At 43.7% G+C, this 26,369-nt stretch overlaps 1 long non-coding RNA gene across 2 annotated transcripts in view; it reads left to right on the top strand.

The window, feature by feature from the left end:
- The first annotated feature begins 7,334 nt into the window (after positions 1–7,334).
- Positions 7,335–26,369, top strand: part of LOC101179141 — a 152,168-nt gene continuing 133,133 nt past the window's right edge. The window contains exons 1-3 of one of the 2 annotated variants that reach the window (XR_004031330.1): positions 7,335–7,588; positions 9,484–9,691; positions 14,995–15,074. This is a non-coding gene — a long non-coding RNA (uncharacterized LOC101179141). Of the gene's footprint in view, positions 7,589–9,483; positions 11,310–14,994; positions 15,075–26,369 lie in introns of those variants that run through there. The other variant, XR_001116239.2, reaches the window with a different exon arrangement.

Raw genomic sequence — 26,369 nt, 5'->3', positions numbered from 1 at the left:
GCCCAAGTACTTAGCACCACATTTTTTTTTAGACATTTTGTCAGCCAGGCTGGAGTGCGGTGGCATGATCATGGCTCACTACAGCCTGAAACTCCTGGGCTCAAACGACCCTCCCACTTCAGCCTCCCAAGTAGCTGGAACTACAGGCATGCACCACCATGCCTGGCCAAGTTTAAATTTAAAAAAATATTTCTTTGTAGTGACAAGATCTCACTATGTTGCCCAGGCTGGTCTTGAACTCCTGGCCTCAAGTGATCCTCCCACCTTGGCCTCCTAAAGTGCTGGGATTTTAGCTGTTAGCCACCACACCTGGCCAGCACCACATTTTGGTACACCAGCCACACAGTAATGAGCCTGGTCTGTGCAGCTGCTCATTGGACATTGGAGGTTAATCAGGACCCATCTGGCTAATGAAACACTTCATTGCACTTGCTGCCCCCTGGCTTATGAACATTTTCCATCATAGCTAAGATTGGATTAATACAATGTGAAACAAGGTGACAGTTTATTCTGGAAAGACACGCAATATTAAAAATCCACATGATGGGCTGAGCCTGCCTGATTTCTTTAAAAGGTGGATTTATTTCTTTTATGCTGAAAGGAGTTGTGTCCACAAGCACGAGTGCCAGCCCTTCCATTTGTAACCTCTCCTTCTTTTTTAGAAAACTATAGTAGTTTTAAGATGGTTTTGCCCCAGGCGAAAACCTCTTCATCAACACTTTGTATTCACCACACGACTTTTCTGTGGTGTATACATCAAGAGAAAACTACTGGATGGCTTCTTCTGTTTGTCTGTGTTCCAGGGTCTAATGCGGCCGAAGGTGGCACATCTCAGCTCCTGGTGGATATGAAATATTTTCCATCCTGAAAGGTCCGATTGGCTTGGAACAGAGCTCAGTAGGCTACGGTTCCTGAAGCCAAATCCAGCTCCAGCCTGTTTTTGTATGGCCTGTGAGCTAACATGGTTTTTACATTCTTAAATATTGAAAAGAAAATCAAAAGAAGAATAAATATTTTATAACATGTGAAAATGATATGAAATTCCAGTTTCAATGTCCATAGATGAAGTTTTATGGGAACACAGCCACACTCGTTCAAGCATTTGTGATAGAGACCATATGACCTGCAGAATCTAAGTATTTGTTGTCTGGACCTTTCCAGAAAAAGTTTGTTCACCTTGGCCTGGTGGAATAATATTGGCATCAAGGTCTTTGGTAGTGCTCACTTGGCAGGAGTCCAAATTGAAGTTCTCCTTGAAGATTCCTGTAAATGGGCGATTGGTAGAGGGAGTCACCCTCTAGCCATCTGGGAGGCACAGGTGACTTTTCCTGAGATGAGCTGAGTGGCCCACCTGGGGCATTCAGAGTGGGAGCCCTAGGCAGGCTAGTTAGATGAAGACTGCCATCCTTAGAGCATGGTACCACACTGTGTGTCCTCATTTCTGAGACACTGTTCATTATAACACACACCATTGATTTAGTAACAACTTTTCTAGGAATAAAAGACACATTGCTTGCATAATGTGTATTAATTTTGAAAATGCTAATGAGAAAATGCATTCTGATTTTTAATGTGATTGCTTCCCCACCCCCACCTGACTCCCAAGTGAGCTTCCTGGGGGCTAGGACTGCACCCTTATTTATTTTTGCAACCCAGGATTTCCCCCACAGAGCTCCAAGATGTCAGGAAACTTTGCAGAACAAAGTTTTGCAATCATTGGTGGGTTGTGGCATCAATTTAGTGAATACACTGCTGGCATTTAAAAAATAAAATAGGAAAGACAGACTAGACAGATTAGAACAGAAAGATCAGAGTAGACTAGAACACAAAACAAAAAAACAGAAAATGCACATCCCATAGCATAAGATTCATCTACGATGCCCTTGTTTCAGTTACGTATGTGTGTGATGAGAGGTCATGTCACCATATTTCTCACCGTGGATCATAGTAAAACAAGTGTGCAAGTCCCTGTCTTGGTGCATGTATTTGAGCTGTGCTTGGTCACGAGATGAGATTGCACAAATTGGCATGTGTCACGGAAGCATAGAGCAGTGGGTGTCAGGCGTGGCCTTCGGGTCCACACCAGGCTGGTGAGGATGGCCAGCCCACCAGCAAACACTTCCCCACAGAACCTCCCAATGCTCTATGCTGAGCTGAGTGTGATGAAGGTCACAAATCTCTAGATGACATGATTCCTGTCCTTGGGGAGCTGACAGCCTATCAGGGAACAAAATCACACCCCAAAGCAGGAAGGAGCACGGTGAGATTTGGGGATAGATGTTGAAGGTGTTGGGTGTAGAGAAGGCAGAGACCCTGACAGCTCTGCTGTTCCACAGCTGTGATGCTCAGCCAGATCCAGAGGCCTGATCTCCAGGGTGTTCACCAGCCATGTGGCATCCTCCCAGTTTCCTGGGGCAAAGATGCAGACCAAAGCGCCGTGTCAGTTCACACATGGAACATGGTCGTCTCCAGGTAGGCAGACTGGACCACACAGTGCCATTGGCCTCTTTCTCTAGAGAGGGAGGCTCAGAGGTGGAGAACACAAACAGGCTGTGGACTGCCTTGGCCCCACAAGAGTCTCAGGCCCCAGGCCCTAGAACTTCAACAGGAGAGGCGAGTTGAAGAAAAGCACCCCAAAGGAAAGGAGGAGCAGAGCAAATGTCTCCCTGAGCTGCCAGGACCCATTCGAGCAGCCTGCTGGATCGAAGCAGGGGACAGCAATGTGAGGAGTGGGGAGGACAGCAAGCTGTGCATGAGATGCCACCCCACAAGGAAACACCAAGGGTCTGCCAACATCGTGCTCCAGTAAATGCCCTTCATCCTGATCCAGCCACCAGGTGAGAGGGAGGGAACCCTGACCTCCAATCCACCTCCCAATTCATTAGGGTTTCCCATAGCTGGCAACATGGCTGGAAACCCTGCTGAGGAAGATGAGATGGGGCCTGTGCTGGCCCATGGGACATACTGGGGGCAGAGGATGCAGGTGTCTACAGGATGGTTAGCAGGCGAGTGTGGCAGAGTCAGCAAGGTTCAGCACACCTGGAGAATGGGAGGAGGAAATTGAGATTTGGGGTAAAGAACAGGCCAATCAGAAAGGATGCAGGAATGAGCACAGGATGTTTATTCTTCTGGACTCCACTAAAATGGGAAGCCTTCCTTGTCATCCATCCCCATCCCCCAGCAGCCTTGGGGATGGGCGGTGGCTCCCTCTTCTCCAGTGCTGCACCCTCTGCAGGTATCTGCTTGTTTACTTTCCTTTGCTATCATTACTGACCTCTGAAGGGGAAGGATCAGGTCTCCTGTACTCTCATGTGCCCAGAGCCTCTGGGCCACAGCCCCTGGTGCAGAGAAGCAGCACTGAGATCAATTTTGATGAATAAATGAATGAATGAGGAAACGTGACGGGTAATTATTCAGTCATTGCTACTGTCTGAATGTTTGTGTCTCTTAAAAATTCATAAGTTGAAATTCTCACTTCCAGGGTGATGGTATTAGGAGATGGGACCTTTGGGAGGTGAGGAGGTCATGGGGTGGAGCCCTCATGGATGGGATTAGTGTCCTCATAAAGGAGCCCTAGAGAGACCCCTGGCCCCTCCTGCCACACGAGGACACCACTAGAAGCTGCCATCTATGAAGCAGGGAACCTCACCAGACACCATCTCTGCAGATACCTTGATCTTGGACTTCCCAGGCTCTAGAATTGCAGAACAGTGAACAATAAATTTCTGTTGTTTATAAGCCACACAGTCTATTGTTTTGGCAGCCCAAACAGACTAGGAAAATCACCTTCCGAAGGTATGAATGGTGAGCTTCAAAACATCCCCTTAGGGTTGAGAAGGGAAATTAGCTTAATCTGAACCTTGGGCATCTGGTGCAGCTACAGCAGAGAATTTCCTGTTTCAAGTGCTTTCAAAGGTGAACAGGTTCCTAAGAAACATCAGGTTACCTAAGTCCGATCACAGAGGCCCATGGAAGCATGGTGGTCTAAGTACAGTTACTACAGAAGAGATCTGCAAACAAATGACTTAGAAAAGAACCTCAGGGTATCTGTCCGCTCAAAGACTTTAGGATTTTAGGCAAACTAAGAGTTTGAATCTTATCCTGGTTACTTTAATCCAAATCCAAAGTTTTGGCATTGTGTTTTAGGGACTGTATCTTCTTCACGTCCGTGTTCTTTGAACAACTTAGCAGAGGGTCCAGGCACTTATAGGTTGCTCTAGGCATACATTTGTTCAAATCCACCTGGTTTAATTTCATTCCATTTTATGGCAATTAAATATAGGTCTGAGTTTTGTTTGTTAAAATGATTAGATTTTTTTTTCAAGTGTGATTAATTGGTGTGAGTCAGCAGCTATTTAAACTCTTACTAAACAGATACATAAGAAACGAGGGACACTGTTTTCTTCCACAAAAGAACATTTAGTTCCACTGGAATTTCAGTGACTTGAATGCAGAATGAATCCTGTGGCTCACTTCCTAGACTATTTGCCAAAGAAGATGTTGCCCTGGCCATGATCAGGATGACACAAACTGCGGCCTTTTGCAGGAAGAACCGCCCCGGAGGCCTGTGTCTGTGGCACTGGTAGCTTCTCTCTGCAGGCAAAGACCCCATGGCTTAGTTCTTCATCAGAGTGAGAATTCATCTTCCACCTTGAGTGGAACAGAATGTCAAGGAGTGCATTAAACCCTAGATTTGGATTGATGAACCACAGGTCTCAATTTTCCCTTTTCCAAAGATAGCAATGACTTCAAAGAACCAAAGACTATGATGACATTGTATTGCAGGATTTTGCATTTCAGAAAGCATGCTGACACAATTACCTTGTTTGCCTCATGCCTTCTTTGCTGGTGTGGGCAACTATGACTATTAAGAGATGAAATTATGGAAGGTCAGAGAGGTTAAGAGAATAATTCAAGGTCAGGTAACCAGGGATTGAGCCCCTGGAGCCAATGATTTCACATGGACCTCCTCTCTGTGCAGCATTCTTTGCCAGCCATCCTTCCCTTCTGCTAATGGACCAGGGCTAAGGCCATCATGATCTAGGTGTGAGGTCATTGGTAGAAGATGCAGGCAAGGACAGGTCTGTGTAGAGAGATTTCCAATGTTGGAGGCTTTCCTCACCTTGCTGTTTCTGTTCTGAAGGACGTTCTGGAGCCTTTGATGCAGGGTGAAGTGAGGCCTTGTTCACAGTTTATTTTCATTTGTAGATGTGTAATCACCTAAAGTAGTTATGTCATGGCTACCACAGGAACGCAGTTTGTAGTATCTGAGCTTGTACATGTTCCCACAGGCAGTCCCAGTGGTCATAAGTTACAATGCCACATGGAGTTTGTTTATACCCAAATACAGCATTCACTGGAATCCACACCCCCACCTGCTAGAGGCACCTCTCCGGAAGGTGTCCAGACAAAACCAAAGGGCTTGTCGTCTGCTTTCCTGCTGTTTCTAGAACACACTCAGCTCTCAATGAACACAAACCTCATTTGGTTTAGAAAACATCCATTTGGTTTAGAAGTCAGTGTTGTTTTCAAATTGCATCTCTAACAGACGATTTTTTTGAGGTCTAAGAAGCCCTGAATAGATTGTATTAGGTTAAAAGCAATTGATTCCCAATAAATAAATTCTGCCAAGTTGTACTCAGGAGTGTGAAGCAACAGCGTTTACTGGCTCTTATCTAGGACCATCAAAACCTGTTCCTCTCCTCTCTTTCCCTCTTTCCCTGCCTTCCTTTTTCTTTCCTTCTGTCCTCATACTCGACTTTGCCTACTTGCTATTATGAGGAAAATATTAATTCCCTTTCTAATGTCTATATTCTAGCATGTCGCCTCATTAAATTCTCTTGGGTGTGCCCTTTTACAATTAGTGCTACCAAGTAAATAAACTTCAAAGGGATGTGTGTACACACACAGACACATGCACTCAGAGACACACACGTTCACTTGCATGCCAAGAAGAGCCCCCATTAAAGTCTATTAGCCCCCAAATGAGGAAATTCAGAGTTCTGAGCTCTGCACTAATTTTATTGCATGGTGTGGAGAGAGTTTACAAACAACTCTCAAGGTAAAATGCCATTTTTCCCTGTAAGTAAACTTAATATTAATGCTGTGTAGAAGGAATGCGGCTCTATTTCTTTGTGAGTGGCGTTTTCTCATTGTCACTCTCCAAACCTATTCTTAGAGACCCTTAGGTGGTATTGTGCATATTCTTTTGTAGAATAATGAAATGTTTATATTACATGGTCCCATTGTAAGATCAATCCACCCCTGCTGGGGGATTCATAAACATCGTCTGCAGGTGGTCCTGGTGTGTCATCCCCCAGAAGAGGAGCTTTCATTTCAGGAAACAACCTTGCTGCGGTCCCACACAGCCCAGGACACCAGACCCAGTGCTGCAGCCCACGGCTTCCCGAAGCCCAAACAGTAACTGACGGTGTTGTCACCAATCTTGGCTCGGAAACTAGCATGTTTCAAATTCCTGCTTCTCCAAGCCTCCTGGGCATGCGCTCTGTAGCCAAAGAGAGCTGGTAATTACACGTGGCTTCTGAGGAACGATGGTCCAGGGTCTTATCTGGGAAGAGAGATTGGTCCAGACCTTCAGCCTCTGGGCCCCATTCCTCTTCTCATTCTTCAGCATAGCAACCTGTTCTTAAAGTGGAGGCTGATTTCTTTTTTTTTTTTTATTTATTTTTTTTGCACACAAAACTACACATTTTCTAAAAGTACATACAAACAAAAGGTGCATATCAAACATATTAGGAAGGTTGCACATGGGAAGATGGGGAATAGAAATGGGGGGTGGGAATTAAAGAAAATAAATAAGAGAGGGACTTTGTATGGATCAATGATAATAACTCAATCCTCTATTTGACAAAGAAGAAGGAGAAGGAAAAGGAAGAAAAAGAAAGTGGGATAAAGGATCAGAAAGGGAGGAAAATAGAAAAAATTAGACTATGACTCCAGGGTAGACCTGTTTTGTGGTCGCTTGGTTGGTTTGTTGGTTTGTCAGTTGTATTTTTCATATGTTTCGCCATGTTGGCCAGGCTGGTCTCGAACTCCTAGTCTCAAGTGATCAACCTGGCAGAGGCTGATTTCTGTCTGCATCCCTCAAGCGGCACCTTTGTTTAGCCACTAAGTTTTCTCAAACTGGAAATCCATATGACAAAGTATAATTTTATGGTCTCCTACGATATTTGGGTTTTCTAGAAACATTCAAGAGCTTGTTCCTTCTCACTTAGACAATATTACTGTCATCAAGGTGTGTCTTCTTCTAGTTCCAGAACCGCTTCCTGAATTTAAAACGCTCTTCTGGACATTTTTTTTTTCCAGATAATGGCAAAGAAAATTGGTCCAAAGAAAGTGCAAAATTATCAGAGGGCGGTCACTACAATTCTTTTTTCTTCTGTTTTCACATCTGTTCAATCAATATCAGCTCCTGGCCTCAAGGCAGTGTGACCTAGAAGCAAGAGCCCTAGGAAGCCGGGGATCAGAGGACAGTGTTGCATGCTGCCTTTGCCTTTAACCAGGGGCACCGTCTCACAGCAAACCTTTAACTTCTCTGGGTCAGGGAGCTCCTTTGTCAACAAAACAGGTTGGTCTGAATGGGTTCTCCTGTGCTTTCCAACTCTCTACTTTCTATTATTCTGAACTTCATGCCTCATTGTAATCTGTGCGCCTCTGGTAGAGTTGGCATAAACCCAAGCATGTGTTATTGGCTTAGAGAAAGCAAACATTTCTGGGTCTGTGAAATCAGGCTTTGCTTGATGAAGCTTCGAGGTGTGCGGGCTATCTTAGCACAGCACAACAAGCCATCAGCCGGCAGAAAGCTATTTCTGTAGCGGAGTGTTAAAAGACTGGTATTCTTCAGTGAAGAGTCATCTGCTGAGGGCAGTGTGCTGTTTTTATTCCCTCTGGGATTTATCTGTCAACGGGCAGACGGGAGAAGAAGAAATAAACTATGAGGTTGCAAATGTCAAGGCTTTGATTCTAGTGGGGTGACTTCCAGGCCCTCTTTGAGTAGGAGATGTTGTCAGGAAGAAAATTTTGGACTCTCACTATTATTTCCTGATCTCAGAACACAAAGCCTAGTTTTTGCTGAGTCTTTGAGGAAACTCCACAAGCACTCGGCTTCTCTCTCTTGTATTTTCTGAAACCAGAAGTAGAGAGAAAGAGGCAGCCGAGCCCTACAGAACCAACCAGCTGTGGAGACCAGCAGTGAACCCAGCGTGTTTGTCATTGGTTTATGAATCTTATATGCTGTCCTCTTTGGGATACCTATTTCTCTTGGGTCTTTACATGGTCCTGGATCAAGAACCACCTTTTAACAACTCCCTTCAGACCCTGCACTCCCGTGCGTTCAGAGGTCTCCTTGGCTTAGCATGGTGGCAACCCCAGCGTCCAGGTGATTCTGTTGAAGATCTGAGACCAGAGCTTGCTTCTTCCTGCCACCCAGTTTGATTGGACCTTCTCCAGACTTCCGGGTGCATTTCCAGAGCATTTACACAAGGAATTACGTAGGGGTCGTTGTGACAATGGTTGTTTGTGGCTTCTTTGTATAAACCTTCTGTATAGAAATTCCAGTTGATCAAACAGATAAACGGAGAGGTGATCATTCACATTGCTAGATGACTTTTCTCCACCTAGGAAAGGATTCTTTATATATTTGAAGAGGAACTCCTGTCCCCACTTCTTCCTGGCTCTGCCTCGCTCTTATCTTGACTGGTCCAGACATTTGCTGGCATCCAGAGCATCAGGGAGGCTGTAAGCTTGTGTTTGATGGTAGCCGTCCTTCTTCAAACTGCTGGCTGGAAGGCAGGGGTTCCTGCTGGGCCCCAGGGAGCTAGGAGTGCAGTTTGGAGAAGTTGGCTCTCTCGTCGTCAGTCTTCCAGAAGAGAAAAGCAGAGGACAGCAAGGACAAAGGGCGTGACCAGGAGACACATGGCTTAGGGGAAAGAGCACTGGCATGCACATCAGGAGGCTGGACATGAATCTGCTTCTGCCACCAGTTCTCAGGGCAACTGTAGGCTAATGAAGTCCCCTCTAGGGGCTTTCTGTTTCTTCCCCTGTGAACTGAATACTGAATGATTTCTAAGGCAACTCTCAGCACAAATGATGCTTTAGCGTGAGAGAGGTGGGATTTGATGTGGGGAGGGCAGAGCTGAAACAAGCATTTGAAACTGACCTTCGGGCCGTGGTCATTAGAGATCTATTAGAAGGGAAGACAGACATCTTTAGAAATAGAATATCAACGAAGGGGAACTCTACTTGATCTATTAAACATCGTTAATGTCCATCTGGCCCCACTACTGGATCTTGACGTTTCTGAGGGCAGGGACTCAGCCTGGCTTACTCACTGCTAGGTCACTACCACTAAGAACTGCACCTGACAGGATACCCTCAATAAACAATTATTAAATGAATGAATGAGATGACAGTGGTTGCCATTGCTTCTGCTGCCAAACACAGACTCCATTTCCTGTTTTCCAGGGTCCTGCCTACCCATCTGACGACATGTCTGCTCATCACCCATGTGCATCCTGTCACAGTGAGACCTGCGTGTGTTCCCTGCTCATTGTCACTTCCATGGTTTTGCTGATTCTATGCGATTCTTCCAGGCCACTCCAAGTTCCGCCTCTTCCATGAAGCCCTCCTTGATTGCTGGGCTCGGGTTGAACTTCTTATTAGTAACACCCAGGTTAGTCCTACTTAATTCTTGCCTCCAGCCAAAGTGGACTTAGCATCTCCTTGTATGCCTGGTAAAGTCAAGGTTTTCAGCCAGGGCCTGTGTATAAAGCAGAAGCAGCACAGAGTCTGGTTTGAAGCTTAGTGCTTGGGTTCAGACAGTTGTGGGTTACAATCCCTTCTATGCATGTTGCCTGGGAAAACCATTTTGTTCTCTGTGCTTGGAACTCGCCTGTAATGGGACAAAGCCATCTCACCTAGATTGTTGTTATGAGGATTGAATTAGGTGATTCTGAGAGGCATTTATGCGTCTTCCCTGAGTAACAATCCATGAAAAGTAGGCATCACCGCAAAGCTCAAGGAAGAAATATGAAATTTGATTATAACCTTATTCACGGCATTGGCTCACCACCTCAGCAGTTTTTATGAAAGTAGCATCTGACTTGGCAAAGGCTGTGTCATCTTATTATCTCAGAAAGACAAATTTACAGGGTCAGATGATGGATGGCTTGTAGCTTTCTCAATGGGGTGGAAGAAAGGAGAGAAAAAGAGAGACAGGAGAGAGTACACATTTAATTCTACTTCCCCTAGGGTGATACTTCCTTTATCCCCTTCCAGAGTTCTCAAAAAGGCATTCTAGGAAGTCCTGTAAAATACATGTTCATAAAAATCTCATAATTTCCACAAATTGTTGAGAATTTAAAAACTCGGTTGGGAGTTTGCTGTTTGAGCCTGAGACACCGGGGTCACGTTTCAGTGCTTGCAGTCTTGAGACAGTACCAGGCATCCGGGATGAAGCTGGGGAAAGAAGATGTGGTGACCCTGCTGGCCTGCTCCTCCTCTGGAAAGACGCTTACCGGCTGCTGGCTCCATCACTGGTGTGTCACACGGCTTTAGGATTTGGAAAAACAGAGGGATTTAAAAGAAGATAGAATGGTCAGAATTTAGACAACCGTGTGCTGAAGTGCCATCTTTAGGGTGCTCGTAACACGACCCTACGACGTGGGAGGTGCTGGAATCATGGAAGAGGAACCTGGACTCTGTAATGTCCTTCCCCCTGGAAAATCTGCTCCAGAAGTGGGGGATTGGGAGCTGTCAACATATGAGCCATCTTTTGCTCTGTTCAAGATGGTAGAGGCATTCTCAACATGCCCTCACTCTGATTCTGCCTCGCTTTTATTTTAGAATTTTCCACTGCCTCTTCTGGAATGTGCTTTTTCAACCCTCAAAACCTGTAGAGAAGAAATAAGCAGACACTGAAATGGCTTTCTGGTGTTCTCCATGCTCTCAGCTTACTGGAAAATTGAGCCTCGGGCTCGAGGCTGGACTTTTAGGGAGAGCCCTGCAATCATGGTGCTATGGCCTTGCCTTCCTCTCTCATCACCCAGGTACAGTCCTGTGGTCTTCAGAGGATGCCAGTCTCACACAGGGGGATCCTTCTCCATAGGAAAACCGAGGAACAACACAGGTTCGATGTGCAAGATGGCTAAGCACATTCAGTCATCAAGATCTTTCCTCTCAAATGCTAATGCTGCCTCGAGATGGGCTGCTGTCTGCTACCATTTCAATATCGAGTCCTTTAAGATGCCATCAGAGAGAGAGGGGAAGCGAGAGGCCAAGAAAAATGAAAGGTAAGCACAAGACCAGTAGAATGAGTGGGGAGATCTGTCCTTCTGTCTGTCCGTTTGTTTGTTTGTTTGAAGTGTTTTCTGCTTGACTGCAGTTACTGTTCTTCAAGTGAGGGCGAAGTGCTTCTCTTCTCCTCTCTGATAGCTCCGCAGCTCTTTAAGTAAACTATTTGACAAATACGTCGCAACAGCGAGTGGAAACATGTCAGACGCTGCAGCATAGCCCGGGTGGTTCTGTTCTTAGCAGTATTTGCTAAGTTCCATCCATTAGAATGTTTTTAAACAATGGGATGCATGTCATCTTGATTTGACAGGATAATCCTGAGTTTATAGAATTTCATCACAGTGTGTGAAACTGGTTTTTAACTTCACTATACTGGCCCTCAGCGGTGGAGTCGACTGGGCACTGAATAGACAAATCTCCCTCCTCCATATTGTCCCCAGCCCCCCAACATTTTGCCCTAAGCTCTGCCCTGCACCAACGCCAGCCTTCTTCTGGAGTTTGGCAGCTGTGGCAACTGCTGGCTGTCTCTCAACCACTTCACAATATGTATCAATGTATTCTACAAATCATTGTATTTGCCAAGCATTCTACTACTACACAGTTCTGATTCAACTGACATGTATCTTAGAGGTCAATACATTTTCTTTTTTCCTTAGCTTGGCTAGGACTCCACAGGAAACAGCTATTTGAGTGATGATATATAGGAGAAGGATAGTACTGTATTTAACTGTCTGTTAATATCAGAGAAGATGAATATTTTCCACCTCCCTGTACATAGCTATGCATAAGCTTGGTATTCATTTATGAACAATGTAGCATTTTAAAAGGCACAACTGATGTACTTACATTAAGTCAATATAAATAAATTATGTTAGTAAATTGTGAATTTTTGAAAGTTGTAATCAACATCAAAAATGAAATGTCTTGGTTGTCCAACTTAAATTATATAATGCAATTTTAACACAGTAAAAAAAATCACCTAGCGTAATAGTGAGAGTTTGAATCATTATTAGTTAGATTCTTGTCTGTATTAATTAAGAATTTCACAGACATTGTTTGTAAGGGAAAAAGATATTTTAAATAAATATTTAGAACAATTTTTGTTTTGTGATCCTTCATGCTGCCTGTTGAATGATTTAAGCAAAAAAGAATTACAAATGGTTTAAACAAAAAAGGGTTGGCAAATAAATAAACTAGAGTTGTGCTGGAGAAAAGTGCAAAACACTTGACTCATTTTAAAGATATTTTAAATAAAATATTAGTGATCATTTAAATTAATAAACAGTTCTAAGTTTAAAAAAATCAGGAAAACTTTAATTACATTGAAAATGACCAATGTGTCCTGTGTTCTACAAAAGTTTAGAAAATCCTATTTACAATTAGATGACCTTGGAGATTGAGATTTAAAAGGTGAGTTAGTTCCCAGTCTGTATTTAACATTTTTTTTTGTGCAGAATCCCATTATTATTTTCTCCCTTAGGAAAAAATAAAAGCTAAGTTATGCTATGTTTAAGATAGATATGACTCTGTTTGGGTAGGTAATGGATGTCAGGAATGATTTTCTAATGGCTAGTACAATGTTTTGGGGTTCTTTATTTTTTAATATTATTTTGTAATTGACAAATAACAATTGTACAACAGCACAATGTTTGGTTGTGATTCCTACTACTGTCAAATGTTGTCTTCTGGTGACTAGACCTTCTGCTTTTTGACTGGGTTTAAGCTGGAAGCCCTAAAGCCACTGCAGGGTCAAGTGTCCCCAGTGCAGTGATGGTCACAGGGCCACCACTACCCACTGAAAGCTGGGAGAGGACAGCCCTGGCGGGGTCAAGGAGCTTGCGGTTGGTGTCCCATCCACTCTCCTAGAGAGACGCCTGAGACCCGGTTTTACCTATGAGTCTGGCCTCAGGACAGGAAAGATGGGGACACGCACAGCTGAGGCAAGAGCCATGATGGGGCATCTGCTGTCAGCCACATCCACCCCAAAGGGAAGCATGCCCTTGCCCCAGAGGTGAGGACACGGAGCTCCAGAGGTGGCGCCAGTGCCCTTCATTGGGGCCACACCACAGGGCCTTTCCTTCCTTTGTCAACTCTGCTCTGTGGGCCAGGGGAGCTCACTCAGCCTCACTCTCTTTAAACCCTTCCTGCCAACCCAGAATCTGCCTCTGCTCATCCTTGCTACCCTAGAGTGGGCTTTACTCTTATTCAGAGGCTACAAAAATACTTAGTCACTTCCAGCATGACAGAAGGAGGAGGCTGACAAATCATCTTCCCTAAAAGCAACTATTACGCCGGACAAAACTGTCAAAATAATCATTATGGCACTCCCGAAAATGGCCAAGTCTCTGGCTCAGCTCTGCCGGTGAAGGCGGTCAGCCCAGACGGGGCAGGCGCTGCAGAGGGGCCTGCTGATTCTGAGTGTGGTCGGTGAAAGTGGTGGTCCTGGGGGCAAGCAGACACGGAAGGTGGCAGCTCCACCACCTGGGGCCGTGGTCAGTCACATTCGGGCAAGCAGCAGGCTGATGGGCCCTTCCTTCCTTCCTTCCTTCTTTCCTTCCTTCCTTCTTTCTTTCCTTCCTTCCTTTTTTCCTTCCTTCCTTCTTTCCTTGTTTCCTTTTTTCCTTCCTTCCTTCTTTCTTTCCTTCCTTTTTTCCTTCCTTCCTTCCTTCTTTCCTTGTTTCCTTTTTTCCTTCCTTCCTTCTTTCTTTCCTTCCTTCCTGTTTTCCTTCCTTCCTTTTTTCCTTCCTTCCTTCCTTCTTTCCTTCCTTCCTTCTTTCTTTCCTTCCTTCGTTTTTTCCTTCCTTCTTTCTTTCCTTCCTTCCTTTTTTCCTTCCTTCCTTCTTTCTTTCCTTCCTTCCTTTTTTCCTTCCTTCCTTCTTTCTTTCCTTCCTTCCTTCCTTCTTTCTTTCCTTCCTTCCTTTTTTCCTTCCTTCCTTCTTTCCTTCCTTCCTTTTTTCCTTCCTTCCTTGTTTCCTTCCTCCTTTCTTCCTTCCTCCCTCCCTTTACATTATAGGAGTTAAGAGTAAACCATACTCTGGGCAACCATCACCCCAAAAGGGAGACAACCAGACATTCTGTGCCTCCCAATGAAAGTCTACATTCAACGCCACCTACGAAGGATTCTTACCAAAGACACCGAAACTGAACTCAGGCAACGGTCCGGAAATAACTACGAATTTGCAGAAAATAAAAGCGATAGAAGAACACAAAGATGCAATCAGCAAAATTCAGACAGGACAAGCAACATTTTCTTCAAGAAGAAGAAAATTCAGGAGTCTGGAAGAGACGTAGAATAAACCAGTAGAGTAAGCAACTTAAGGGATGCATGAATTCAGAGCCAAGTGTAGACCTCGTTGGGACCCCAGTTCAGGCAAGCAAATCTTAAAATGTTCATGAGACTGTTGGAAGAAGGCAAACACAGATAGGATAGGTGCTGACATTAAAGAAATCTTAGTTTTCTATGTCTGGTGATGGTATTGTGGTTATTTTTAAAAGGGAGTCGTCCATATTTTTTTAATTACAGATTAACCTGATTTTCCAAATGTGCTTCAAAATAATTCACAGAAGTAAGTCAGCTCAGGAATACAAAATAATAAATTTAGCTACAAGGTGTTTATTGTTGAAGGTAGGTGATGGGCACATGGGAATTTTTAATATAATTTTCTGTACTTTTATTCCTGTTAGGAACTTTCCATAATAGAAATTAAAAGAAGAAATGAGATAAGACAACTGGGATAAGCAGAAGACAAGGGTGGACTCACAGCCTCTCCTCCACAGATTCTGGAGGGCCAGGGTGAGTGTCAGTGCCCTCAGTGCCTGCTCTGAGGCTGGAGCAGCTGGCTTCACTGCCTTCCTGTCTGACTGCAGCAAGAGGTGGAGGGAGGACAGGGGTGTACTTTCTGCAGGGGACAATGCTTTGGACACAGCAGTCGTGCAGAGTCCAGTGCCCCGTGTGGGGACAGAGGAATGTGGGTGTCAAAAAAGGAGACCACATTTCCATTCTCTTGGGATCCTCCTTCACTGGAAGATTTGGGACAATGTGCACCACCTAACCTCCCTCCACTTTCTTTTTTTTTTTTAATTTTATTATTGTTATACTGTAAGTTTTAGGGTACATGTGCACAATGTTCTGGTTTGTTACATATGTATACATGTGCCATGTTGGTGTGCTGCACCCATTAACTCGTCATTTATATTAGGTGTATCTCCTAATGCTATCCCTCCCCCTCCCCCCACCCCACAACAGTCCCCGGTATGTGATGTTCCCCTTCCTGTGTTCATGTGTTCTCATTGTTCAATTCCCACCTATGAGTGAGAACATGTGGTGTTTGGTTTTTTGTCCTTGTGATAGTTTACTGAGAATGATGGTTTCCAGTTTCATCCACGTCCCTACAAAGGACATGAACTCATCATTTTTTATGGCTGCATAGTATTCCATGGTGTATATGTGCCACATTTTCTTAATCCAGTCTATCGTTGTTGGACATTTGGGTTGGTTCCAAGTCTTTGCTATTGTGAACAGTGCTGCAATAAACATATGTGTGCATGTGTCTTTATAGCAGCACGATTTATAATCCTTTGGGTATATATCCAGTAATGGGATGGCTGGGTCAAATGGTATTTCTAGTTCTAGATCCCTGAGGAATCGCCACACTGACTTCCACAATGGTTGAACTAGTTTACAATCCCACCAACAGTGTAAAAGTGTTCCTATTTCTCCCCATCCTCTCCAGCACCTGTTGTTTCCTGACTTTTTAATGATGGCCATTCTAACTGGTGTGAGATGGTATCTTACCATGGTTTTGATTTGCATTTCTCTGATGGCCAGTGATGATGAGCATTTTTTCATGTGTTTTTTGGCTGCATAAATGTCTTCTTTTGAGAAGCGTCTGTTCATATCCTTCGCCCACTTTTTGATGGGGTTGTTTGTTTGTTTCTTGTAAATTTGTTTGAGTTCATTGTAGATTCTGGATATTAGCCCTTTGTCAGATGAGTAGGTTGCGAAAATTTTCTCCCGTTTTGTAGGTTGCCTGTTCACTCTGATGGTAGTTTCTTTTGCTGTTCAGAAGCTGTTTAGTTTAATTAGATCCCATTTGTCAATTTTGGCTTTTGTTGCCATTGCTTTTGGTGTTTTAGACATGAAGTCCTTGCCCACGCCTATGTCCTGAATGGTATTGCCTAGGTTTTCTTCTAGGGTTTTTATGGTTTTAGGTCTAACATTTAAGTCTTTAATCCATCTTGAATTAATTTTTGTATAAGGTGTAAGGAAGGGATCCAGTTTCAGCTTTCTACATATGGCTAGCCAGTTTTCCCAGCACCATTTATTAAATAGGGAATCCTTTCCCCATTGCTTGTTTTTGTCAGGTTTGTCAAAGATCAGATGGTTGTAGATATGCGGCATTATTTCTGCCTCCCTCCACTTTCATGTCCTCATGGAGAAGAGGGTTCCTTCCTCTATTCACAGGTTTGTGGTGGTGATCACGGTGGTTTAATGCACTAGTGTGCTTTCCTGATAGGAGGACATAACGGTAGAAGGTGAGAAGAGCAATTCTACCACTTGGTAAGAAAAAATGAGGAAAGGCGGCAACAGAGGCAGTTGTATGAAAAATCAGAACTACTAAATAATCCACAGCCAATTTGCTGTGGTATCCAACTGCAGTCTCCAAGACAAGCACCCAAAAGCCACCAGGAGGCCAAACCCTTGATTTGCTTTCATTAGAATTTTTTCTTTTTTTTCTTTTTTCTTTTTCTTTATTCTTTTTCTTTTTTTTTTTTTTTGAGTCTGTTGCCCAGACTGGAGTGCAGTGGTGTGATCTTGGCTAACTGCAACCTCTGCCTCCCGAGTTCAAGTGATTCTCCTGCCTCAGCCTCCCAAGTAGCTGGGATTACAGGTATGCACAACCATGCCTGGCTAATTTTCTGTATTTGTAGTAGAGACAAGGTTTCACCATGTTGGTTGGCCAGGCTGGTCTCAAACTCCTGACCCAAGTTGATCTGTCTGCCTCAGCCTCCCGAAGTGCTGGGATTATAGGTGTGAGCCACCTTGCCCAGCCTTTCACTAGAATTTTTCTAAGAACTGACATTACTTTCAAGTCTTCCCTAATCAAAACTAAAATAACTTTTAGAATAAGGGCAAATTGCCTCCAACAGAGCCTGGATGAGATGATGGAATGGGGTAGGGAAAGAAGAGAGAAGCTGGGTCTCCAGGAGACCCTTGGCTCAGGACCGAGGAGTATCAGGCCCCGGTGTGTGTGTGGTGTGTGTGCCGGGGTGTGGAGGGTTGCATATGTGAGGGTGGGGGTTGCAGGTGGAGTGTGTGTTCTGTGTGTGTCGCATATGCAGGTGTTGCATGTGTGTGTTGGGTTGTTTGTGAGAATTGGGTGTGGGGGCATGTTGGGTGTGTGGAGGGGTTATTTTTGGGTGCTGTGTGCATGTTGGGGGTGTGTGTGTGTGTGTGTGTGTGTGTGTGTGTGTGTGTATGTGTGTGTGTGTGTGTGAAAAGTTTCTCTCTTTAAACTCAGACTTTGAACCCTGGAGGTTTTGCTCATAGGTCCCTGGGATTCTAGGGCAATAAGGAGAAAGGGTATTTTCTTAGGAGAAGCCTAAGAGTCACTGGACTCTTGAATCGCAATCCAGTACAGCCAGATGCTATTAGCCTTTAGGATAGAATGTGAAACTTCTCATTTATCTTAAGCACTGAGCCAAATAGATTTTAAAAAAAAAGAAAGAAAAAATCAACACAGATGTTCAGAAATGGGTCATGAGACAGGGCCAAATGAGAAACCTCTCAGATCTTGGGAACTATGAGTCACTTAAAAGGACTCCAGTCCTGGGAGAAATGATACCTACCCTTAAAAAGATTCCCAGTTCGCGTTCTGTGGGCTGGATCATTTTTCAGGCATCCCAGAATTGTTGTTCTTTGTTTTTTGTTTTTTGGGGGACGGAGTCTCACTCTGTCACCCAGGCTGGAGTGCAGTGGTGCAATCTCAGCTCATTGCAACCTCTGCCTCCCAGGTTCAAGAGATTCTCCTGCCTCGGAGGAGTAGCTGGGATTACAGGCGGCTGCCATCACAACCGGCTAATTTTTGTATTTTTAGTAGAGACGGGGTTTCACCATGTTGGCCAGGCTGGTCTCGAACTCCTGACCTCAGGTGATCCTCCCGCCTTGGCCTCCCAAACGGCTGGGATTACAGCCGTGAGCCACCATGCCTAGCCCAAGAATTGTTTTTTTGGCCATAAAATTTCTAAGAAACTATGTGGGGGAAAAACACTTGCATGGAACTTAAATGATAAAAATAATAATATTTATGATTTATAGTGAGTATTTTAATGCTAAATTGTGTTGATGTGAACAGTTGTTTTTTTTTTAACAACTCATTGATTCATCCATTTATTCACTCGGCAAACATTTCTTTAGCAGACGGCGTGGCACAGACAGTGAGACACAGCCCATGTCAGGGTGGCACTCATAATTCTCTCACCGGACATTTGCTCCCTTCTCTGTGCTGGCTGCCAGGGATGTGGCAGGGATAAGACAAAGTCTGTCTCTGCCCTCATAGAGCTGGCACTCTAGCAGGGAATTCAGACACAAAGTTATTAAGTCCCACGAGGAGAAATCTGGGGGTCAAGGAAGGATTCTTGGAGAAAGTGACAAGTCATCTGCAATCCTGTGGATATTAGCCAGGCAAAGCAAAGGCTCGTGGGAGGGAGGAGGTGATTGTAAATTCAGCAACATCCTGCGGTGGTGCTGAGGTGGCTGTGAGTGGGAGAAGTGGGGTGTGTTTGCAGAACTGAAGGAAGACTCTTGTGTCTGGAGCTCAGAGGTGTTGGGGAGAGTTGGGTGGGAGAGGCTGCGGAGGTAGATGGAGCAAGGTCAGGCAGAGCCTTGGAGGTCATCTTTTGTATTCCATCTATGCTGTGATCAAAAGGACATGGTGATGTGCTTTTGTTTCAGGCCATCAGGATAAATGGTATGGAAGGACATCCCCAAGTCTACTGTCTCCATAGCACTGGGCAACAAGCCTGACTTTTGTTGGGCCTCCAGGTCACAGTTCGATGTGAGAGTCATTCTGAAATGAAATGAAATCGCTTAAAGCCTGTGTTTGCATTTTGGGTTGAAAGGAAAGAATCAGCTACGAAAGTACAATGTAAAAAGGAGGAAATACGCCAGGCATGATGGCTCACGCCTGTAATCCCAGCACTTTGGGAGGCTGAGGCAGGTGTATCACGAGATCAGGAGTTCAAGACCAGCCTGGCCAACATGATGCAACCCCATCTCTACTAAAAGTACAAAAAAATTAACTGGGTGTAGTGGCGGGCGCCTGTAATCCCAGCTACTCCAGAGGCTGAGGCAGGAGAATCACTTGAACCCAGGAGGCGGAGGTTGCGGTGAGCCGAAATAGTGCTACTGCACTCCAGCCTGGTGGCAAGACTCTGTCTCAAAAAAAAAAAAAAAAAAAGGAGGAAATACTGTTTCTGGTTTTGTTGTGTTGGTCATGATGGTAGTCATCATTAGTGGACAACATTAGTGGTTTCATATGTTATCTAGTGAATTCTAAAAGCACATGGCTAATACTGTTCGTTTTTCATTCATTACAAACAATTTCTGCATCTGAAATAGAATGAGTCTGACTACAGGTTTTTATTGAATCTTGCAGGACTTGAGTGTGTGGGTTATACAATACATGAACCTAGTCCTGCATGTGTGTGCATAGATGTGGCATCCATTTTGGATTGCAGAGGGTGTGCAAACTACTTCTTAATTCTCAAAGGGGTTAGAAAGGCTCAAGTGCATTTAAAAAATATACAGACATACCTTATTTTACTGCAGTTTGCTTTATTGTGCTTTGCAGATATTGCGGGTTTTTTTCACACTATTGTGTTTTTAAACATAACGCTATTACACACTTAAAGGACTACAGTATAGCATAAACATAACTCTTATATGCACTGGGAAACCCCAAAATTTGTGTGACTTGCTTTATTGCAATATTCGCTTTATTGTGATGGTCTAGAACTGAACCCACACTATCTCCAAGGTGTGCTTGTAATAGAATTATAGGCCTTTGCGTTGAAAAAAAAAAAATTCTGTGGCCATGCTGTATTAGGCAATCAACTCAAAGGGCAGTAAACTCCAGACATAAATACGGAAGCGTCCTGTCACCTATGTCAGCAGTTGTGCATAAAAGGGAATCTTCTACTCAAATCCAGCTCTGACTGGATTTACCAGAGGCTCTGAGCACCTTGTAGGCATTAGATCTTGACCCACGGGAGGGTTCTGTGGGCTTCAGAGTTTCTCTCCAAAGTCTTATGCCCATACACATGCCCTGTCTCCTGTAAGCATTCGCTTCATACTGCCTTTATTATGTATATGTAAATGTGTATTAAGTATGTTTATTCATACAATATATAAATGACTGCACATATTAGGCTCTATGGATATCTTTTTCAGAGAGGTCTCCTAGCTTTGCTGGCTCTTTATAACCAAATAACCACAGAGGAAGCAAGCACCTTGACCTGGCAGATGGTCCTGTGCCATTACTGTATGTCTGAGCTCACAGAGGCCCTGAGATCAGCTCTGGAACCAGCCTCTACCGTTCCCCAGACCAAGGAAAAGGGGAAAGGTTAGAAACGTACACATTGTAAAGATATACCTGGCTGGGAACGGTGGCTCATGCCTATAATCCCAGCACTTTGGGAGGCCAAAGCGGGCAGATCACAAGGTCAGGAGTTTGAGACCAGTCTGGCCAACATGGTGAAACCCCATCTCTACTAAAAATACGAAAAATTAGCCGGGCGTGGTGGCAGGCTCCTGTAATCCCAGCTACTCTGGAGGTTGTGGCAGGAGAATTGGTTGAACCTGGGAGGCAGAGGTTGCTGTGAGCCAAGACCATGCCACTGCACTGCAACCTGGGCAACAGAGCGAGACTCCGTCTCAAAAACAAAAACAAAAGATACACTAAGGAGTGGAAATTAAAAATGTTTTGTACAGATTTGAGCACTTACAGTCCAAGACAACCAGTTGCCTAAAATCTGGGTGTTGCAGATATAAATAACCTAAAGGCTTAGGATGGTTTCTGTGGGCAACTCCTGAGCCTATGTTTCTAAGGAGATGATCTGTTGATCATTAATGAGTCCTGTGAGTGCTTTAAGAAAGAAAAATGACATCGTATTTGAGAGATCTAGACTAAAACTAATTGGCACACACTTTGGGAAATATGACAGAAGAAAAGGCTTTTAATTTTTCTTTATTTTCTCATAATTGAAAAGGTCACTGATCAGTTGAGTACAGATGAAAGGTTCTTAGAGTAGATCAATGACCTGTTGTTAGTGAAATTTGTGGGGTCTGAATCTTAGCTATTTAGAGTTTTACATGATCATCTCTAAATGTTTTGTCTATTATAATAATGAATAACTAAGGGACTAGAGTTTGTAGAACTTTTGATATACATCATTTCATTTGATAGAGTTTAAAGTCAAAAGTAACCAGAGAAGTCTTTTAACTTGTACCTAAAACAATTTTGATAACCTACTGTGTTTATGGCAATTTCCTTTATTAATGTCTTCACTCTTTCTTGGGAATTACTACTGCAAAATAGTTAAAAGAATATCTCCAGTTTAAGTAAAAAACCAACAAACCAACTGAAAAATTGTCAAAGGGTATGAATAAGATAGCTTATTTATAAAATATAATAAACAAGCCCTAAATGTATGAGAAGGTGTTCAACCTCATTCATAATAAGGTAAATGTGAATTCAATGAGAATATCTTTTATCACCTATAAAATGGGCAAAAATTCAAAGTGTGACAGCACATTCTGAGGATGAGGCCATAGAATAAATAGGTATTTACACAAACTGCATGAAAATGTGCTAATTGAAGGGAAATCCAGGAATATTAGGAAATGATAAAAGCTGAAAAATCAATAATATTTCAACCTGGAAGTACCACCTCTGGAAATTTACCCAACAGTTACACTTACACATAGGAAAAGATGAACATCAAGATTATTCACGACTGTATTGTGTGAATAGACAAGAATTGAAAGTGTCCACCAATCCTGAACTGGTTAAATCATGACACAGTCATATGACAGGATATGCAGCATCAAAGAATGAGAAGGATTTTTATCCTGCTATGGAAAGAGCTCTGAGATATATAAATAACAGAGAAAAAAAGGTGTGTAGAGCATACTACATTTTGTGGAAGGAAGGTAGAAGAAACAAAAAGCATATATTTGCATGTGCTTGCATTTTCATTAAAACCTCCAAAGGTATATTCCAGAAACTACTAAAAGTTGTCAACTGTGTATTAGAGTTGGGGTCAGGAGTGAGCAAAGAGAAAATAGGCAGGACCAGAGTAGAAGCAAGACTCCTCACAGCATGCCTTCTAGAATTTGTTTTTAAACCAGGTGATGTGTTACCTATGTTGAAAAGAAACTAAAGTCATTCAAAAATAAAAATGTGGGCTCCAGAATGGGTTTCCTGGGTTCAAATTGAGTCTCTGTCACTCAGCAGATGTGTGGCCTTAGGCATCTTATGCCTCTTGTCATTTATTTCCTAACCTTTGAAATGGGAATAATAATAGTACCTAAAACCACGAATTTGGAATTCAAAGAGGATGGCACTTGAAAAGTATTTACAAGGGTGCCTGGCACCTATTAAGCATGTAATATAGGTTTGCCACAATTATTTCTAAGCCAGTGATTCACTGGGGGAGGAGACACATTGGATTTGAGAAGAAGTGCATTCTAAGAAGATGAGCATTTAGAACACCAGTTATTAGGTTAGAAAAAAATTAGTAATGAGTTTTATTAAGCAGAATAAATCTTGATCTTGAGAACTAAACTTGAACTATGATTTTAAGAGGAGGTGTGTAAATATATTTTTCATTCAGAGTAAAACTACAGCGTTTAAGACAAAGTGAGCAGTTACCGGATTTAGAAGCTTTGCTAGCTAAAAGGCCTGGGGCTGGCTTGAACAACAGTAATAATACTATCTTTTGTTTTCACATTACTCCGTATCGTCTTTTATTGTATATCATCTTACATGTATACACTGTCTCATCTACTTTCCTTAAGATATTCCACCCAGCTGTGTGAGTTGGCATTTTAAGTGCTTATTGGCAAATAGGCAGTAAAATGAGAACAAGTCAGGGAAAGAAGTTTCCAATCTCTGTTTGTACAACCTTAAGCCAATCTCTACTACCTCAGTGGGTGGTGTCCCTGCAGATGGTACAGAAGTAGAGATGGCAATAAATCTAAAAGCTGAGTAAGCACTATATAAGGAACATTCATTTAGTAATTCAGGATCTGCTTATTTTCATTTGATCTTGTACTGTGCCAAACACTGATGAAACCATGATGAGCAGAATATGGTCTGTACCTTCAGTAGCTCAGAGAGGGACTGGTGTGTCCACCGGTTACCATGGCAGGAAGCTCAGCACTGCAGTGCAGATGTGTGGGAGGTACAGGGGTGGAGGAGGGAGGGTAAAGGTTTCACAGGTCAGCAAGACACTTGCTTGGTTCAGGTGGAAGATTTGCACCTTGTCAGGAAAGGAGCAAAAACTTTGGAATGTAGCTTTGAATCACTTTTGGGGCTTTATTAATTTTTGTGAGACTCAACTTCTTCATCTGTTAGATGGGCTGATAATTCAACTTGCAGAGAAGTTATGCAAATTAGAAATAATGTATATGTAAAGCAGCTAGAACCGAGCCTGGTATACAGCAGATACTTGATGGTAGCAGTAATGACGAGTAGCCACTGGAATATACGGTCCTTAGGGATGGGGATTTTTTTTTTTTTTTGGGACGGAGTCTCCCTCTGTCTCCCAGGCTGGAGTGCAGTGGCACAATCTCAGCTCACTGCAACCTCCGCCTCCTGGGTTCAAGAGATTCTCCTGTCTCAGCCTCCCGAGTAACTGGGATTACAGGTGCCCACCACCACACACAGCTAGTTTTTTGTATTTTTAGTAGAAACGAAGTTTTGCCGTGTTAGCCAGGTTGGTCTTGAGCTCCCGACCTCAGGTGATCCACCCGCATCGGCTTCCCAAAGTGCTGGGATTACAGGCACGAGCCACCACGCTTGGCCGAGGATGGGGATTTATTTGCTGGTTTTATTCACTTTCATATGCTTCAATGTTTCTAGAACAATGGCATTTAGTAAACATATGTTAAATGAACAGATGATGGAAGGAGACAATAGCAGAGAAAACAGCACATGTAAAGGAAACGCCTGCTTAGTCTGGAGGTAGCAGGGAAGTCACATGATTGGGCACACATCTGTGCGTGTGTGTGTATGGGCTGGCACTCGTTGGCAGAGAGGCAAGGGCGGGGCAGCGAGGAGGTGCCTTTAAAGAAATTTGAACGGCAGATCCCGCCACCAAGTTGGTCGGACATTTTAAGAGACATCATCCACAAAATCACTTTTTATAATCCCCAAGTATTTGCTTCTGGAAGGAGAGAAGATCTGACAGGAGGTATTGGGATTTGGTTCTGTGATCTCAGAGAGCCATAAATCTTAGGTTCTTTTTAACTAGTGCAGCCCGGGATATCAACACTGTAACTGTATTTGGATTTATGTTCCACCTTTTCCTGTGAAGCATGGAGCTGCTTTGCAGGGGAGGGTGAAATATACACAGGCAATCTGCATGTTTGGCGTTTTCAAGGTTCAGAGTTACCTGATAAACCGAAATACTTCAGGCCGCAGCTTCCTCAAGCTGCTAAACTCTGCCTGCCACAGCAAGTGTGGACAAGGTGATTTGAACCCCCTTTAACCAGGTCCCAAATGACCTAGGACATTTGGAGATCCCGAGTCAAGCTTTGACTAAACTTAGAAGAGAGAGACTGAAGGTAAGAAAAGTTAAGTTGTTCCTGCTTTTAAAAATGCTTCTCAGGAGAGGCCTCTGGTTCCAGAAATGCTGTGGATAAGTAATCTGAAACCTTTCCAAATCCAGATATCTCTAAGTGCTAGGAAAATGTTAGCAAACATCCTTTTAAGACAATAACAGTTAATATATAATGAGCACTTGTTAGACACTATACTAAATACTTTATGTGCTTTATTTTGCTTAATTCTCCGTGGGCAAACAAGCAGAACTATTCAAAAAATGATCCTGAGATCTCAGTCTACATGATCTAGAAAATGAGCTGGCTGGGACTGGAGTTTCCCTCCTCCCAGCTAAACTCAGTTTCCCACAGGACCAGCTGCAAGCATTCCCCAAGAGGAGTGCTGCCCCACTCCCCAGGACCCATGGTCCCCGGGTGCTGGGCAGCTGGCCTTCCTCAGATGCCTCCTCAGCTCTGCTGGCATCTAGACCCCGACTGCCTGGCAATCAAGTGATCCCCGTCTCCTTACTGGAAAGTGGTGTTCATGTTTATCCTTCGAGGAGATAGGACATTCAGGTCAGGACTGCAGCCCACTGCATGGCACAGAGCTTTGTCTTTGCATTGGTTCAGTTTTCCATAGGATGATGAGAAGATGGAGACCCCTGTGCCTTTGGGGCCTGACTCCTAGTTTCTAAATTTCCCCAGTAAATGCCATTCCTTAGTTTGCACGATGTGGTGTTGTAGAATCTATCCCAGGGCCCATTGCTCCCATCCTTGTAGCAAATTTATGAGTTATGAATTACTATTTTTAGTTAGAGATGAGGAAGATGAAGACACAGACGAGTTCACATAGCTAGTAAGTGGTAGGATTTGAAACCCGGTCATCTGATTCCTGTGATCTCAGAGAGGTTGGTAAACTCAATGGATCTGGCAATTTATAAAGGTCCGAATGAGCACTCAACTCTTCAAGGAAGCACCCATGTGGAAGTTCACATCTGAGCACAGGTTCCAATCTCAGCCGCAGCACGTAGCCTAGATTTAGTCTTGTGGTGCCTTTTACTTTCTCCTAAGTCTCAGGCTCGTGGCACCCTGGGGCTAGCTCCATGGAGAAAATAAGCTGAGAAAAGGAAGGAAGCAACATGGCTGGGTCTACAGAGAAGACACAAGCTTCACTCTCACTCACTGCGGGTCCAGGACAAAGCATGGGAGATGGAAGCAAACATCCTTTTAAATG

This window comes from Nomascus leucogenys, chromosome 8, assembly GCF_006542625.1.
Source record: "Nomascus leucogenys isolate Asia chromosome 8, Asia_NLE_v1, whole genome shotgun sequence".
In the NCBI taxonomy this organism is placed as follows: Eukaryota; Metazoa; Chordata; class Mammalia; order Primates; family Hylobatidae; genus Nomascus; species Nomascus leucogenys.
The sequence above is the reverse complement of the archived record's forward strand: the minus strand, read 5'-3'. Positions and strand labels throughout refer to the sequence as shown.